The sequence below is a fragment of the Neovison vison genome, chromosome 1 (assembly GCF_020171115.1).
Source record: "Neovison vison isolate M4711 chromosome 1, ASM_NN_V1, whole genome shotgun sequence".
Taxonomy (NCBI): domain Eukaryota; kingdom Metazoa; phylum Chordata; class Mammalia; order Carnivora; family Mustelidae; genus Neogale; species Neogale vison.
Genome location: NC_058091.1, coordinates 25,606,934 through 25,620,274, shown reverse-complemented (window position 1 = coordinate 25,620,274; position 13,341 = coordinate 25,606,934).

Sequence of the window (13,341 nt, the reverse complement as noted above, 5' to 3'; positions counted from 1 at the left end):
AACCAGTGCTGGAGGAGGCGGGGCCTTAAGCTTCTGTTCTTGACCGGCTCTGCTGCCATCTGGCATGAGTAACTGGACTTCTCTGGCGACAGCTGCATCGTGTGTGACCCGGGGGATGGATTCTAGGTCTTTTTGGTCTTCACATTCTACAGGTTGCCAGATTCTAGGACCCCAAGCCTAGGGCAGGGCACAGAGAACTTCTGGGTGTTAGCCAGGGTCTGGGCCTTCCGGTGGGTCCGCTGCGCGGGAACCAGGGGCTGCTGAGCCCATCTGCTTCAGGTCAGCACTACAGCGCCTCTTTCCTGGCACACCCTGTCAGGCGTCTGGAGTCTGTCACGGTCACCTCAGGTGTCAGAAGGCACGACTCGGCCCGGGGCTCTGTCGAGCTGGGGTGAACTCTGGCCCCTTCCCCAATTCTAGATGTCCTGGGGCCTCATGCAAGGTCTCTAACATCCCTGAGCCTCAGGAGTCCCATCTGTAAAACGGGGACGAGAACATCTGCCTTCCCTAGCTAACAGAATTACTCCACCAAATCAGCAAATGTGCACACAAGCATTTAGAAAAAAAAAAAAATACTGTCCTAAAAACATGTGAAAGAGATACGATCAGGTATGTGAGTGAGTCTGTCCGCTAAATGGAAAGTGGGGCTCCACTCTGGGCTCCATCCTGTGCTCAGATAGGGACAGTCTAATCACCACAATCAAGAACTCAAACATCAGCGAACTTACTGAACAGGTGACTGGGAAACAGAGAGGCAGTTTCAGAGCCTGGCTTTCGGTAAATGCTAACATGACGGCCAGCCACAAAGCAGGCAGTGCTTCGAGAGCAGGTGGGAGATGAGGAGAGGTTTCCTGGCCCCTGCCCTTCACCTTGGTCACTGACTCAGTGTGAAACAGCGCCTGCGGGAGGAGGAGACTTCTCATCCTAGTTCACAGATCAGCCTGCGGCCACAGTGGGGGCAGCAAGCCCAGTTCACGGCAAAGGATGACTAAACAGCCTCCTCATCATTAATAACAATAATACTTGGCATTTATCTCGTTCTTTATGTTTTCAAAGTGCTTTACAATCATTAATTAGTTGACCAGCCCTCGCTGCCACCCCGACGTCTGCTGCCCTGCTGAGCAGACAAAAGAGCCAGGCGGGACCTGCCAGTTTGCCCTGGGGGTTGGGGAGGTGGTGAGGGGGGGCCGGCCGAGCTGGGGAAAGTGAGGGCCAGGGCACGTGGGGTGACGAGTGGGGGGATGAGTAGGGGCCCGCCCATCAAGGGCTACATCAGGAAGGAGACAGTACGAATCAGGGCAAGTGGATGGGGCTGTAGACTCCTTGATAAGAAGGTCAAGCACAGAGGCAGGGAGGTGACCAGTCCTTGAACCCCTGGCTGTGGTCCCAGGCAGGGAAGAACGGGGTCCCACAGGGGCTCAGGATTCCCCTAAAATCAGAGGGCTCCTACCCCTGTCAAGGGAGCTGATACAGGAAGTAGGTCGCACCTAGGTCCTGGACAGTTGGGTTCAAACCTTCCAGAGGTCATGGACACCCTCTGCTCCTCAGGACGTTGGTGGATTTGGAGTTTGCTTTTCTAAATTCCGGGATTCTGTGCACAGCCAAGATCCAGACCTGTTGGAACAGTTTGTCCCACTGGTGCTAGATACACAGGGACTGAGGTGAGCTTCCTCCCCTCCACCCGTCTCCTAGACCTCAAATGACGGTGAGAGAAAATGCAACTAAGCCATGTGGACTTCGGGGGACGTGGCAGAACCCACAAGTGTATTCAGTGAAGTGGGAGCGCCGACTGCCAACCACCTGCTTACATGGAAATCTGATAACTGTTGTACTTAGAGAGTAGAAACCGAAGTCAGAAGCCAAATAAGTGACCAGAAGAAAGCGATTAGTCATCTTTCTTCATGAGTGATCACAATACTCCTGAAGCTTCTCCACCTGCAACTTGCAATTTAGGGCCTTGTCTAATGACAGGGCGAGCGCCTCTTATTGATCTTCAGACTTCTTAGTAAATTAAATGGTAGGGACACAAAGAGGCAAGGGACAGGAGTGTGGCAGCAGCTTCACACCCTTACTCTGTGAAAGTGAAGCTCTTAAATAAAAGCCTGTGGGTCTCTGGGCTGCCCCGGAGCCCCCAGAACCCAAGGCCTGTGGCTGGCAGGGCCTTCTGGGGCCAGTCCCTTGCAGTGAAATATGCATAATCTACTGATTAGCCCTGATTTATGGCCCTCCTCGGGACCTGGGGCTGGACCTTGTCAGATCTCAGGAACTAAGAGGAAGGCAAGGGCTTGGCTTAAACTTGGCTGGAAGACCCAGAAATGATAATAATAATTAACACAGCTCCATTCTCCTTGCACTATAAACAATAATTAATGCACACAGCCATCCAACGAGGCATCTAAGTTTGGATTATGAGCCTTATTTTGCAGACAGGGAAACTGAGGCCAGGAGGTTAAGTGGCTTTTTTGAGGCCACACAGAGACTCAGTATCATACCTGAAATTAAAATTTGGGCTTCCCTATCTCCTTGTCTGGGGCATGGATCACATCTGCCCGTCAACAAAGACTTCAAAACAACATCAAACTTATACCCCACAAAAGGCTCCTGGAGAGGAGTTTAGGGCACAGAATGATAGGGGAAGGGTGGCCTTGGCCTTCCTGACCAGATGAAGCTAATCACCTGGTGTTAGTGGACACGCTCGGAGCCAGACAGGATCGGGCGTGCTGTGCCTGCTTTGGATCAGGAAGGGCAGTGATCCTGATGACCACAGTTGAATGCAAAGGTCCCCAGCCTGCTCTACTCCCCCTCCTTGCCTCCTTCATGGTGTAGTTGGTTTACGGAGTTGACAGAACTAGTTAATTGCCTTCACTTGCTGTACAATGAACAAGTGGAGATCTTTTCCTGACGATCGAGACACTACGTGGGAATCCCTGTTCCTTGTGCTTGCCTTGCCCAGTTGCTGCTTGAGTATTATGAACCTTGCACCCACCTAAAACCCCCCAATACAGTTTGTCTGATCATTCTGAACAGCCTCCTTTGAACTCTCTCACTTATGTTCATATTGCTAGTTGCTCAATTCAATATAGAATACACAAAACTACCAAGCCGGTTCTTTTTTCCAGGAAGATTTTTTTTTTTTTAGTGCAGTTTCTAAAAGGAGACCCTTATTCTGGCCCCTGAGTGGTCAGTGACAGGAAGTCTACTAAACTGGCTTAGGCACTGAAGGCCAGGGGCAGCTTTGGGTCTCGCCGGGCTCCCGTAAGAAAACTATATCACTCCCTCTCTTGGCCTGGCATGGTCCTGCTGGGGGGCAAAGGGAGTCACTGGAGCGCAGGCTGGTTTCCTCCAGTGGAGCAGCCCTGCAGGTGGAGAGACCTTCTTTACTGATAGCACAAACCTCCAGTCCCGGGCTTGACCGTGGTGGGCCTGCTGGCTCCGTCACTGACTTTCTCTGTGGTCACCGTGACAGGTGACGATGTCACTCTTGCCATCTAGGCCTGGGCTACATGCTTGCTCGTGGCGCCAGGAGATGGGTGGTGGGGGGAGGGGTAGTCTTTCACAAACCACTGGGGTAAAGTAGGGGGGAGGAGTGACTCCCTGAAAGAAAACTGGGGTGCTGCTTACAAAAGTAGAAGAAAAGGAAGTCAAGCAGGTGAAAGAAACAGATCTCTTCTACCTAATGTGCAGAAATTTAAAAGTCAACATTTTACCATGTACACTCATAAAATATTCTTCTAAGTGCTATGTCCATGCCCCTCATAAAATCCTGCTTGGCCCTCAAATACTATTGCTAAGTGACAACGCTGCCTTGAGGAACTTCAAATGTGATTCTCTTAGTCATCTGAGTGTCTCCAGCTCCCTTGGGTGCTCCTGGTCTGGGAGCTCAGGACCACACGCTTGACCTGGGAGAGGTGACAAGAGGGCAGACAAGGAGACAGACGGAAAGCCAGAGGCTGCCTCCTTGTCTAAGATCGCTGGCAAATGCCGCGGGCTTGGTGCCCCTTGATTTTAACATGACACTTGACAAATGTTTCCAATATACATCTGCCTCATTTCGCTTTTCCTGAGGAGCATAGATTGTTTTTGCAATTTAAAAGAAACCCAAAAAATCCACAGAAAATAAAGACACAGTGGGTAGGATGATAACGCTGTGGCTAGGGGAACGCTGGGCTGTTGGAATAATCCAGGTGTGAATCCACAACCAAAGCACGTTGCTCAAATGCTCCTGTGAAACGTTAGATGTTAAACTGATGGCATCTGAACTCCGTCTTCTTGTGGCCGAGCCGCTGCTCACTGTCAGGGATGTCTTGTGTCCCCTCAACATCCAGCCCTTCAGTCACGCTTTCCCGAGCAACCATCACAGCTCCCAGTAACCCCCCCCAACACCTCCACACTCCGGGGATTCGGTGGGAATACAATCTTGTTCTCCAGCTCCGTCCTGCTCGCTTTGCTGTCTCTCACTCTGCTCCCCCAGGCCGGCACCTGTTGCCTCCATCTCCCCCACGGACCCAGCTGAGGACTCAGGCCTAACATAAGGGAATTACAGAGCAGAAAAGGAAACTGCAAGTAGATAATGATCTGCCCTACAGACCACTGACCTTCGACCTTCCTCGTCGCCCCTATCTTTTAAGCCCTGGTCCATGTGGCCAGGCAAGACCATCTCTCCTGGGTGGTTGTCCTGTAACATGTAGCTTTATACCTGATGTCTTATTTAAAAAGAAAACTCTGAGGGCACCTGCGTGGCTCAGTTGTTTCGGAATCAGTGGGGAGCCTGCTCCTCCCTCTGCCCCTGCCCCTGTTTGTGCTCTCTCTCTCTCTCTGTCTCTCGCTCACTCTCTCTCAAAATAAAGGATTTTACTTACATATTTGACAGAGAGACCACAAGTAGGCAGAGAGGCAGGCAGAGAGAGGGGATGGGAAGCAGTTTCCCTGCTGAGCAGAGAGCCCGATGTGGGGCTTGATCCCAAGATCCTGAGATCATGACCTGAGCCGAAGGCAGAAGCTTAACCCACCGAGCCACCCAGGTGCCCCGTATATTACAAATAATTTTTTATATTGATACTATTATGGTGGGAGGGGACTACAGAGGCAACAGTGCCCCAGACCCTCAAAGACCATAATGTGGCCATGGCTCCTAGGTAAGGTATCACTGCCTCCGTGTCCTGTCTCTCTCAAGGGGTCCCTTTCTGGTGTAGACCCGGCCCCAGCTGCACATTGTTACTTCCAGACCAACGTCTAACTTCCTCAGTCACCATTCTCTGGATTTGGGCGCAATCTTTGCCTCTTTTTTTAAAAAGCAGGACATCCTCCAGGTCAGAGGCAACTGCTTGGTCTCAGCAAACCTAAAGAAAATATAAGATGGACTTGACCACACACACATTTTTCCTTCTCCTTCTCATCCTCTGAAACGCTGAGCAGCATTCACAAGTGGGAACACAGGGTTACAGTGGCTCACCACCTTTCTGAAGTAGGCTCCACTGTTAGGGCCTCTCACCCCACCCCCTGGCCTACCTCTAACACCCAGGCAGGTGGAAGGCTGGGGGCTTGCTGAGCCCTGCACCTGTGGACTTGTTTCCAGCAAAGACAAGACCCCATGACCTCACACTCCCTGAGGCACACGTGCGTTCTTATTCTGTTGCATGAAAACTATTGCTAGAAATGATGGTCCTAGACTATAGGACCGGATTGGAAAGAAACTGATGTTTAGATACTCTGCAGGGAACTAGCAAAGAACATTTAGAAAGAAATCTTAAAAAAAGAAAAGAAAAGAAAAGAAAGGGGAAAAGGATGCCGTGCACTATTCTACCTCTTCCCCATATCATTTTCCTCCACATATATGTCCTCCCTTGTCCTTTGCATTTGTGTTTCCTTCTAATGGTGGTAAGATATGCATAACATAAATTTATCATTTTAACATTTACAAATATACAGTTCAGTGATATTAAATATATTTATAGTGCTCTGTAACCACCAACAGCTATCTATACCCAAAACATCTTCCTCATCCCCAACAAAAACTTTGTACCTGTTAAGCAATAACTTCCTGTTCCCCCTCCTCCTCCCAGCCTCTGGTAACCACCATTCTACTTTCTATCTCTATGAAATTGCCTATTCTAGGTATCTTACATAAGTGGAATCATATAATGTTTACCCTTCTGTGTCTGGATTATTTCACTAAGTATAATGTTTTCAGTGTTCCTCTACAACGTAGCTTGGGTCAGAACTTCATTCCTTTTCTTGGCTGGATAATATTCCTCTGTATGGACATACCATTTCTGTTTCTCCATTCATGTCTGGATGGACCCTTGGGTTATTTCCACCTTTTGACTATTATGAATCGTTCTGCTATGAGCATCGTGTGCAAGTATCTGTTCAAGTCCCTGATGTCTGTTCTGGAAGAGTTGAACTGCTGGGCCATATGGTAGTTTCTGTCTAGCCTTTTGAGAACCCGTCAATTTCCGTTGTGTTCTGAGGGCAATGCCCAGCAGTTAGGTAGCTCTCTTGCATGGAGATAGGATGTCTGAGCAGGGAGCAAAGATGAATCATTGTTGCAGCTTGCTATCAGGCCCAAGAACCTGAGAAAAGTATGGCCAGACCTCAGGCTTTCTCAGGCTGCAGTGTTGACAGGCCGCCCCAGACGCTTTCCTTGTCAGGGTGGCTGTCACACGGACGAAAACCAGAAAATCGTTTGACAAACCGTATTACTCACTATTCTTCCGGGACCACGTGAGCACAATACCACTGGCCACCACCCAAGACGGGGAAATGGCTTCCTCCGAACTCTTGCTCAATGGCTTATATTTTTGTAAATTCTAAAATACATCACATAAACAAAAAAGGGAAATAAGTGTAGATTAAATAATAATAAAATGAATGCCATCCAATCCCCCACTCATCTTAAGAAATAGAATGTGACGGGTCCTTGCGAAGCCCTCCGTTGCCCTCTTCCCAAGCACATTCTCATTCTCCCCCTCTTAGGTAAGCACTGTCCTGGGTTCATTCTCTCCTCCTCCCACTGTTCTGTATACTGCACCATCTACATCTGCAACTCTACATTATACGTTGTTCAATTTTGCATGTTTCTGAACCTCACACAAGTAGAATCATCTGGTATCTATTTTTCTGTGACTTGCCTTTTTCATGCATCATTATATTTTCGAGATGCCTCCATACCGAAATATGTAGCTGTAGCTCATTAATGTTCACTGCTGTGTTGTGGGTCCCATTTTATGCACATTCTTAATGGATTTATTCTACCGAAGATGGGCCATTTCGGTTGCTTCCTAAGAGTTCATTCTAATCAGGATTTTCATCCTCACCGTGACTGGCACTAAACGAGTCTGTGCTCTCCATGTGCAGAGTCTCCAGATGGCGAGAGCAGGAGGGGGACAGGTAGCCCGTCCCTTTTCTTTTGTGGGATTGATAAATACTGAGTGGTCCTGCTCCATCATCCACATCCTTTTCCTGGACGCTGGCTGGCGCTGAACCAGCAGTCATGTTTATATTCATGGCCCCAGCTTCGTGTCAGAGAGGGTTTAGGCCACGTGTGGACATTTAACACGAGCTGGGCGAATCCGATGCTCTCCCTTGAGAATTTTATTTATTTATTTATTCTCAAAAAGATTTTATTTATTTATTTAACAGACAGAGATCACAAATAGGCAGAGAGGCAGGCAGAGAGAGAGGAGGAAGCGGGTTCCCTGCTGAGCAGAGAGCGCAATGCGGGGCTTCATCCCAGGACTCTGGGATCATGACCTGAGCCGAAGGCAGCCACTTAACCAACTGAGCCACCCAGGCGCCCTCTCTTGAGAATTTTAAACCAGTACCGAAGGCAAGGGATCTCTGTGTCTTTGTGCCTGGCTCCGTGAAAGTTGGAATTGGGAAGCCTGGGTCGACCCTGTTTTCCTTACCCTGTGTACGGACAGGAAGGGAGGACAGGAGGGAGGGCCAGAATATAAGTGAGAGGACAACGGAAAAGGATGGATGGGTTTTGTTTTTGTTTTTTTTTAAGGGGGAGGGGCAGACCAAGAGTCCTAAAACCTTCCAGGGCCTCAGCCCCACCCCTTTGAGGAGGCCTGTTCTTTGGTCCCAGGAGATCCCCTGCTGAAGCTCTACATAATCAGTTGAACTTTCTGACTTAAATTAGTTTCAGTTGTTTTCTATTACCTGTAATCAAAGACCCTAACTTATCTCTTCAATTTGCTTCTTCCCAGACATTCAAAAGAAGTGCAGATCTGTCCAAGGACCCCTATTAACCTGAGAATGAGTTAACTTCTTTCCCTGCCTAGCTGAAGATAGGAAATTCTCCCCGTGCAGAGGCAGCTGGCTTCAAAGCGTTAAAGAATGGAGTGGATAGTTAGTTGTTCTGCTAGTTCTATGTCACCAAGGCATAAAGTAGCTATACTAGTTTTATCTAATCAAGTTATTTGACCAGCTCTTAGAAATGACTGAAGAATTTTGCTCTCAGATTAAAAAAAAAAAAAAGCATGATAAAGAACCCCCCCCATTATTCTCAGGTGACTGGAGGGTAACCATGAAGAAATGAATTTTACAGATAATCCCCAAACCTTATCTAAGCTCTTATCTTGACCAATAGCTTCCTCTTCTGCCTTTTACCAGAGATGTGGACAAGAAGCAAATAGACTGTGACTAGCTGAGTTTTTATCTCCTTTTATTTCCCTCACATGCCTCCAGTGGAGATGCTAATGAACGATGATGAGGACAACGAGACAGATGGCAGGAGGGCAAAGAGAAGAAACAAAAGCCCGGATGGTCCGAGCCTTAGCGGGCAGCTCCCAGGACTGTGTTAAGGAAGTTGGGGGTCTTCGGGAACGTCCATCACTGAAAGCGGGGAGGAGAAGTGACAGGAACCCGGAGTGTGACCTTGCCTGGGAGACTTGCTCCAGGGCTCACAAAACGCTTTCTCCAAGTCTGGAACACTGCGTTTATGGGACAACACGCTCCTTCCAGGTATTTGAGATCCTGAAGATGGGGCCTTCACTAAATGGAAGAGAAGCACAATTTCCTCCTAAGTCTGGTTTTGCTAGAATCTTCTATCACTCTGCGCAGCCCCCTCAAGGCACTGGCGTTTTGATTCTAGCCTCTGCCAAGTGGTAAAGCCCGCGCCGCACCCCCATCTCACTGTAGAGGTAGCCGTTCTGCTTTGATGTGTAATTTGAGGCAAGCTATCTGCTGCCTCCCCTTTCTTTTTTCACTGAAAACCACTGTATAGCCACAAAGCTGAAGTACAGGGGGAAGGATGGTTGCCCAGCAGCGCCATCTTAGAACAGGGCGGGGGTGGGGGGCTGGGGGGGGAGACTCAGTTGCTTAAACCTCAGCCAACTGAATCACATAATCCTTTGTTGTTGTATTCCAAATGTCACATTTCAAACTGGCTCTGAGGCACGGTTAGGTATTCAGTGCTGAGACCCTGCGTTTGGCAGGTGAACACAAGACTGCGAGCCGAGGAAGACAACGGTGTTTCATTATTCATGGGAACACGCGGCTGGTGTGCTTTAGACTCCGCTTTTGATGAGCAGAAAATGTGCGCCTGACTTCTTTCCCTTCTTGTGAAGTCCTGACACAGCATTTCTGGTTTCAAAGGGAGCTGTATAAAAAGACCCACAGAAACGCCACAAAATGAGACCACCTTAAAATCAAGTTTACTGGCTAAATGGGATTAAGCTAGAGTTGTGTTTTGAAAAGAATAAACCAGAAAAAAAACAAGTCTTTGCTGCATGGTGCCCACTTCTATCTAAACAGCTCTGAAGTCCGGATGCAAGCCGTCACTGGAGCATCTCTGGAGAGAGCGTGGGAAGTTAAAAGTCAGTGTTTTTGATTAATTAATAATCATCCTCAGCTGTGTTGGCAAATGATAAAAACAAATTCTCTGCCTTTAAAGTAAGGGTGGAAGATGTGTGCTTACCCAGAACCGAGGGGGAAGGAGGAAGAGCCCCGTTGGCCTAGTGTGCCCTTGACTGGGCTGATGGTGGTTGAACAGAAAGAAGGTTGTATGCCTCTTACCCTATAAACTCATGATAACGACCACAGCCTGGGCAGTCGGAGAGGGAGGCGAAGGAAACCGGTGTCTGTGGAAGGGCTCCAAGGATCATTTTATGGCTACCAATTTGTCTTCTAGACCAACCCAACTAAGCATTTGCAGGAATAACTGTTGCTCTGTTTGTCATTGTGAAAGTTATACAGGCATGAGTCAGCAGGCTCCCTCTGAGTGTGTGTGCGTGTGCATGTGTGGTGTGTGTGTGTGTGTGTGTGTGTCCTGGGATGTGATAAAGTTTTGCTGGTAGTCTAGAAGAGAAATGCAAAGCCCCCTCTCCCTTTGAATAGTCAACCTATAAGCAAAACAATGACTTCATGTCATTCTTTCCCGAAGACAGTGGTTGCAACCGGGTGCCATCTTTCTCCCACTTGACCTGTGGTCCATCAGCCACGCCTCTCTTTGAGGACTCTCCCTTTAACCCTGGTGCCATAGCCATTCTCATCTCCTTGCATGTAGCCACGCTTGCCTTTTGGGGCAGCGCCTCATACAGACTGTTGGATGGAGCAGACAGATAACACATCTGAAATACTGGAAAGGGTGGAGGCAGGCAGGGCTGATGAGTGGACCCACGATGGATGCTGTGTTCATTCTGTGGCTTGGTCAGTGGAAGTTCCACTTTCCCCAGTGGCTGTTAGTTCTTCTCCTTCCTTCTGTCCCTACCGCCAGAGCCATGATGCAGGCTCTGGTTAATTTTTGCCTATTCTGTTCTTATGGTCTACAAATAATCCCCATCTCCGACCTGCCTCTCCTTTAATCTGTCCTACACTCTCAGTCCACCTTGATTCTATCACACTCATGTATCATCAGAAAACACCCACACACTACTCCCAATGATTCAAGAGCCTGCACATTGTAGACCCCGAATACTATTTCCAACCTAAACATACTATCCCTGATGTATCAAAGGTCCAACACAGCTCTAAAAAATCACTGTTAATCTCCTACTTCTATCCTTTCCTGTTGCTTTTTTTTTAATTTATTTGACAGAGAGAGAGAGATCATAAGTAGGCAGAGAGGCAGGCAGAGAGAGAGAGAGGAGGAAGCAGGCTCCCTGCTGAGCAGAGAGCCCGATGCGGGACTCGATCCCAGGACCCCGAGATCATGACCTGAGCCGAAGGCAGCAGCTTAACCCACTGAGCCACCCAGGTGCCCCTCAACTTCTATCCTTAAGGTAAAACCTCACTCAGCCTTCAGGGCTCAGGACAAATGTCATTTCTTCCATCAAGTATTTTCACATGATTTCCATTCTCTTGATCTCTGAACATTCTGCTCCTTGTCTCCTCCTCCCTTTGTATTCACTATGTGTTCATTTAATTACTAGATTAGAAGCCCCGGTGGGCGGGAAGGCCAAGTTCATCTTTGCCTCAGAGCAGGCAACAGAGGGATGGGAACTAAGCAATGCCACTTGCAGCTGAATTACATTCAGAGGGAAACCAGGTGGCCAGGCTCTCTTCCTGCTGGGCGTCTGTAGCCGATGGCTGGCCATCCACCCAACTGTGATGGCAGCCCCTCAGCTGAGACTGGTGCCAGGATGAACACGGAGACCCCACAACTCTAACACGATTGAATGACTATTCATCTACATTAGTTTCCTACTGCTGCTTAACAAATTACCACCAACTTAATGACTTCAAACAATGCCCACTGATCAGTTCATAGTCTTTTTTATAGAAACAAGAAGCCTGGTACTGCACGTCTGGGTCCTCTGCTCAGGATAACACAGTGTTGAAATTCAGTGTTAGCGCGACTGGGTTCTTATCGGGGGGCTCTGGGAAAATAGTCCACTTTCAGCACTTTCTTGTTTGTTGGTAGAATCTAGTTCCCTGTGGTCATAGGACTGAGGTCCCTGCTATGATTAGGTTAGAGCCACTGTGATAAGTCTCTTTTTCTTAAGGTCAGCTGCACCATAAGCTTAACCTAATCACGGGAGTAAAATCCATCATATTCAGTGCCGGTACCCACAAGGGAAGGGGAAACAGGAAATCTGGGGTCCATTGTAGAATTCTGCCTACCACATCACCTTAAATAGCAATTTGAGGCCTTGGTAAGAGATGAGGACAAATCAATTTTTATCAGTTTTGTGGGCGAATGGTGGCTGCAGAGATCACCACATCTCTTTAATGAGTCTAGAAAGGTATCACAGAGAAGGGAAACAGAAATTCTGGAAAAGCTGGGAGGTGCCTAGAATTCCTGGAGAGCCTTGGTGGTCTGAGAAGAGGAGAGCTTTCCAGGCAGAAAATGGACATGAGGAAGGGGGTGCAGGAGTGGATGACATTATTGCTGAGTCAGAGAGACCAGTGCAAACAATAGAAGCAGTAAAGAAGGAAAAATTCTTGGGAGGCCCAGTCAGAGCTGTAATTCTGAGCCATAACGTGTGGGGAAGTTGCTGGCATGGCCAAGGGGACCACCTTGGTGGATGTGCTGGAGCAAGTGGGAAATCCAACTGGGATGAGTCTACAAAAGGCCTTTGGAGCTGGACAGCCCATGAGATGGCCAAAGGGTGATATGAAGGGAGACTAGGGAAGGCAAGGCCTTTGGCTCCTGAGAAAACCTGCAGAGAACTGGTAGTATTGGCGTGAGATTCATGAAATGAGTGTCACATAGGACTCTTGCTATGGATAAATTGGGAATTATTTTCTGAGACCACAGAACCCAAGGCAGAACCCGATGCTGGCCCAGGAGGCACAAAGTTTGAATTTTTGGACCCAGTTTACTGCTGACTCACCCTGTGACAGTGGGTGCCTTACTGAATTTTTCAATGCCTTTGTTTCCTGATCTATAAAATGAAAATGAACAACTCAGCTGGCTGCTCAGTTTAATTAGTGCGCAGAAAACACCTTGTCATCCCTGACTCTCTTCTCATTCCAGGGCTCTGTACTGTGGTTTCTGCTAGTGAGTTAACAACTCACTGCTGCTGAGGAGAAGCACATCACAGCTTGGCCTGTTATGGCCCACCTGTGGGTCAGAGACCTCCTCCCAAGTGGTGCCCAGGGCCCGTGGAGATTCACCTCCAAATCTGATGTAAACCAGCTAGTATTTCTTTTTAGGAGACTCCCTTTAAGCTATATAATAATCCCCTTTCTAGGGGCACTTGGGTGGCTCCGTGGGTTAAGCCTCTGCCTTCAGCTCAGTTCATGATCTCAGGGTCCTGGGATCAAGCCCCACATTGGGCTCTCTGCTCAGTGGGGAGACTGCTTCCCCCTCTGCCCGCCTGCCTCTCTGCCTACTTGTGATCTCTGTCTGTCAAATAAATAAATAAAATATTTAAAAAAAATATTCCCTGTCTA